This window comes from Ursus americanus, chromosome 2, assembly GCF_024610735.1.
Source record: "Ursus americanus isolate L20-20 chromosome 2, mUrsAme1.1.p, whole genome shotgun sequence".
Lineage (NCBI taxonomy): Eukaryota > Metazoa > Chordata > Mammalia > Carnivora > Ursidae > Ursus > Ursus americanus.
This window is the reverse complement of record NC_142128.1, coordinates 66,769,592-66,775,042: the sequence shown is the minus strand read 5'-3', so window position 1 is coordinate 66,775,042 and position 5,451 is coordinate 66,769,592.

Sequence of the window (5,451 nt, the reverse complement as noted above, 5' to 3'; positions counted from 1 at the left end):
AGCCCTTTGCCTTTTATGCGCTCCACCCTTGTGATGGTTGTGATTCTGCTGTGCCCTGATTTACGATCCTGGGGCACACGGAGGGCAGCCAGGAATAACCCCCCCACACAGGGGAGAGGGCTAGGTGGGTGAAGGGTGACCAGGTTCCGACGCAGAGCCTTGGAGCCAGGGGAGCAGGGCTGTGGGAAAGCAATGCTGTGTGCCCCGTGACGCCAGCAGCCCCATCTCGGCCTGGCCCTGCGACCCCTGACCCCCGACCCTCAACCAGGCAGAGGCTGATGAGAACCGGCAGCGTTCAGGAACACGGTCAGGGCTGAGACAGGAGCAAAACCGAGGTTTCCCACCTCCCGGCCAGACTCCACACTCCATACCTTTCAAGCTCCATCCTCTGCATTAACCTGGCTGTATCCCTGTATCCCTGACTGGCCTCTCCCACACCGTGTCTCAGTTCCCTTCTGGAACCTGGGTGACTCTTCCTGGCTTGTTCGCAACACAGCCAGACCCAGGGCCTCAGGGCCTGTCAGCAGCAGCCGCCCAGGGGAAGTATACCACAGCCCTTATGTGGCCTCCTAGAAGCAGGGAGCTGGGGGAAGGGGTGTCTGTCCACTGGCAGTTGACCCAGTGTTGGTGGGAGGGAAGGGCAGCCCTCAAGGGCTTGGGGCAGCTGCTGCAGAAGAGTGAGGTGGGGCGGCTGGTCTCCCAACTCCTCCTTCCCTTCCAGCTTGGCCCCGAGTCCCTTCTGGGCCCTGTCTCTGCTGCCGTCCCTTTTCCTTGCAGTTTGCAGTCTGGGGCAGCGCTCCATACACACACACCTGGCCCCTAAATCCCAGGATCCAGGCTCCGATGTCCTCTCCTGGCTGCTCCCTGCTCATTCTTCCACGTGCATTTCAAATAGCCCCACCTGCTCCATGCAGCAGGCCCTGATTCAGCCTGGAACTGACTGCCTTCGGCTGTGGGCTTCCACTGAGCAAAGCAAGCCCTTCCAGAAGAGTGCGGACCTCAGCTGCCCCCTCTCAGAGTTACCTCTGTAGACATGTGTCAGCTTCTTACCGAAGCGGTGCTTAGCACTTATCAAACGAGTGAACTGGGGAGCTGGCTCTCGGCTAGATGTCTGGGACCTGGGTTCTGGCTTCGACTCTACCACGAACTTGCTATGTGATGTTGGACCCCTTCCTTCCCCTCTCTGGGCCTCAGTCCTTAAATCTGTAGCACAGAGCAGGTGCTGGATGGCCCCTAGGGTGCCAGACCCTCTAGTGTTCTGTCCTTTGCCTCCAGGGTGCTGCTCTCTGCACCAGCTGGGAGAGGTAAAGACTTAGAGGAGACGGGGTGCCTGCGTGGCTCAGTCAGTAGAGTGTCTGACTCTAGATTTCAGGGTGGTGAGTTCAAGCCCCACTTTGTCTTGGAGCCTACTTGAAAGAAAAAAAAGACTTAGAGGAGCTGATCTCTGTTACTAATGTGTTGGCTAATGAGTATGTTTGGTCCCCTGAGATTTTGGTCCCATCACCGAACGATGGGAGGATCTGATGTTTCCTGGTGTAGACACTTATTGGGGAATTTTCAGGCACTGGGGTTGGCAGGGAGGGAGGTAGCTGAGGGCAGGGGAAAGCTTTTTAAAGCCCCTCAGAGTTGGGGATCTGTCTTGTCAGATTGAAAGAATGTTTATTAAGCATTCCTGTAGGCTTTGGTGCTCTTCACTCGTTAGACAATATTCAGCAAGCATTTATTATTTGTCAGATGCTGGGATCACAAAGGTGACAAAAGTAAATGCCATTTCTGCTCTTGTGGATCCCACGGTCTGTAGGAGAGAGAGATTATCATCACAACATAAATGTAAAATAATGACGATGACCAGCACAGTCAGGGGGCTCCAGGAAGGCATCTCCAAAGAAATGACACTTGGGTTTTGATCTGAAGGCTATGTAGGCAGGGCAATGAATAGCTGAAGAGGGAGAGAAATAGAGTCCCAATGGGAGTAGCATGTGCAAAGGCCCTGTGGAAAGAGGAAGCACAATGAGAATGAGGCACAAAAGAAAGCCAGTGTGGCTAGACAGAGAGCAGAGGAAGTGGGGCGAATGATGAGATGGGGAGGCAGAGGGTGGGAAGACCGAACACTTGCCGAATGTTTATTACGTGCCAGATGCCATTCTAAATGCCTAAGGCGTTCAACTCTTGTTAACAACCGCATGAGGGGGTCTCCTTATTATTCCATTATATAGATGAGGAAACAGATAGAGGAGGATTCAGAAAGGAACTTGCCTGGGATCACACTGACAATAACGGACGCGGTCAGCCTGTAAGCTCAGGCTGTATGTCCCAGAACTCATCCCAGAGCGGACTTGAGTGTCAAACCACGAAAGTTCTTGCGCCCCGTGCTGTGTTCACCTGAAGAGCACAAGGGGTAAACAGGTGAAGAAGGGAATGATGATGTAACCAGATGTGTTTTGCAAAGACATGGAGGCTACAGTGTGGCTTAGCAGGACTTTAGAATGGTCCAGAATCATGTGGCATATGCCAATTAGACAGCCATAGCCACAAACTAGGTTGGACCAGGGGAGGTGGGCATGGTGGAGGTAGAAAAGATTGGATGGCTTTGAGAAAGATTCAGGAAATAAAATTGGGTGATGGTTGGGATATTGGGAGTGAAGGAGAGGGAGGCTTCTGGATGCCCAGTGATACTGAGGGTGCAGTGGAAGAGAATCGGGATTCCAGAAGGGAAAGAGGTCTGGGGAGACCATGAGTTTGAGGACTGTTGAATGTGGGGTTCCTTTGAAATATCCCAGGTGAAGGGGGGGTGGGGAGAAAAAACATGTCCCAGGTATGACACGAAAAGGCAGGTGCACACACGGACCTGTGTGAAAGATTTATGCGTTATTTGCAGTTGGTCATTAATGTCACAGATGTGAATAATTTTAGCCAGGGGAGAAGGCAAAGAGATGGGAAGCCCCAGACTCCAGCTTTCACAGGTCAGCGGTGGAGGAAGAGACCACAGAGAGGAGAACGGAGAGGCAGGAGGAAACCAGTAGGTGTCCCTGGAGCAAAGGAGGAGCAATGACGGTGCCGCTCCAAGGTCAGGCAGGACAGGGGTTAAAATGTAGACAGGTGGCCATGGGGGCTCTTAGTGGGAGCTGTTTTGGTGATGCAGAGGGATGGGAATCCAGACAGGGACGGTGGAAGAGTGACGGGAAGTAGGGGAAGTAGGGAGATGAAGGTGGTACAGAACAGGCAGTTATTTTGAGAAGCTGGGGATAATGAAGAGGAAGAAGTGGTGGCTGGAGGGGAGTGAGGACCAAGTGCAGTGTTTTCTCTCTCCTTTCCCAGCCCTGCCCCTCTCCCTCCTTCCTTTCTAATGGTGGGAGGGAGTTGAATATATTTAAAGGCCTAGAAAGGACTCAGTAGTGAGGAGAGGGAATCACCACCGTAGGACTCCTGAGCAGGTTGGAGTGAGGAAGGTGAGCAGGCAGGGCACGTGCCTGCAGCCACTTACCTGCCACTTACCTGCCGGGTCCCGGAAGCTGAGGGCCTTCCTGTGTGCTGATTGTTACCTTCTCAGACAAGCAAGGAGCAAGGACCTCTGCTGAGACTTGGGGATGGATGGGGTTTGGAGGCGTGAGGGACACGGAGGAGGCTTGAGATAGTTACGGAAAGTGAGAAGGAGCTGACCAGGGAAACTAGGAGGGTTTCTGGGAGGAAGGAAGACCTTTAATGGCTGGAGATCACACCTTCGTAGGAAGCCAGCCTGCCCTGCTCTCTGCCTTCCGGCTGCCCCCGCAGTGCTTGGCTGCCCGGGTACGGACACCAGGACAGTGTGTGGCTGGCTTCATCCAGGGCTGGGGTGGTGCCCTGTTGGTGATCAGAGAGGAGGGACAAAGGGTTTTAGAGTCCTGGCAAAAATGTATTGAATGATAGACTGTGGCCTAGAAGGGGGGTGTGGGAAAGAAGGACAGCATAGGACAGATGGACAAATGGGAAGGAAGCCGAGGACCATGGGTGAAGAAAGGGCAGGGGGGTGGGAACAGTTGAAGCCTAAAGCCAGCAGATGACAAAGAGCTGGTCAAGAGTGGGATGTTCGAGAGAGTCTTTTTCAAGGTACGGAAGTGACAAATGATGGCAAAGCCAGAGCAGGATGTGGGGGTGAGGTCCTTGGCAGGAGGGCACTTAAGGAGGGGAGAGGCCAGGGTGCTGGCCGGGTCACCATCTGCGTGGATGGTGATGTCATCCAGAAGGATCGCAGAGGGCATAGGGTAGAGGAAGTCTGTTAAGTCAGAAGCCAAAGTCTTTGATAAACGAGGGGGTGGGACCTGCACATCCGGAAATGACAGCAGTGAGTGAGTGGGGGAGGGGAAGGCCCAACGCAAAAAGCAAGAGCCTGGAGGGAGAAGGGTCTCCTCCCAATGTCCACGTCAGCCCTGGGTGGCGAGTGGACCAGTAGTCCTCTGACACAGTAGGAAACCAAGATCTAGGAGGTATGTAATGCGTCCTAAATTTATAGCTGGTGCGTGGCCCCACATCTCCCCTGTGCCAGCCATTACGTGTGTTACATGGGGGGCCAGCTGTCAAGGGGTCAACCCCCAATGGGGCTGTCCTGCCCCAGAATCTCACTTCTCCCCACCTTGAGGGGCTCTGCTGATGGAAAATCAGGTGGGAATCTCAGGAGGGGGACTGAAGAGTGAGATGGTCTCCTTTCCCGCCCGAGACCCTGACAAGCTTGTGACCTGTCCCGGCCAGTGCAGGTGACTGACCACTCCCTCCCTCTACCCCTCCCCAAGCCCCAGAGCAGAAGGAGCAGGAGGTTGGGCAGGGGAGAGCAAGTGGGGAGATGGAGTCAGCCTGGAGGACCCGAGTCCTCTTTATGGAGGACCTACCCTGTGCGCTGAAGTGTTTTCTATTCTCTGGGCAGCCCGAGGAAGGGTGTGTCTTGTACCCACCGTTCAGATGAGGAAGCTGGGGCTTCAGGGAGCTCAGGGAGGGATGAGCTGAGCACTGGGCTGTGACTCCGGGCCCCTCTGTGTGGCTGTGGGTATCTGACATGCCTGGCAGAGCCAGGGGATTCAAAAGAGGGGGTGCTGAGCTGGGGCCACGAGATAGGGAGCGCGGTCACCCCACGGTGCTTTCTGTAGGGGGGGAGCCCTTGAAGCCCAGCACCCAGCTGCAGCTTAGACACCTGGTGGCGGTGGCGCGGGGCAGCAGGGTCCTCAAGTATAGTCTAGGTTGACAGGACTCTTCTGTGGCAAAGGCAGGGCTGGGGGTTCCAGCCTACAGGCCTGGGTGCCCTGTGGCCCTGGGCACTGTCCAAACACCGCTAGCAGTGGGACACAGGTGTGAATGAGGAGTGTGGATAACCCACATGAGAGCAGCTGTGAGATTGAGGAGAGGCCCCCCCAGGAGGCGGGGGGACAGGCCAGGCGAGGAATCAGCTCCCAGAAGGGCGGCAGGGCCCAGAAGTAACTGTCT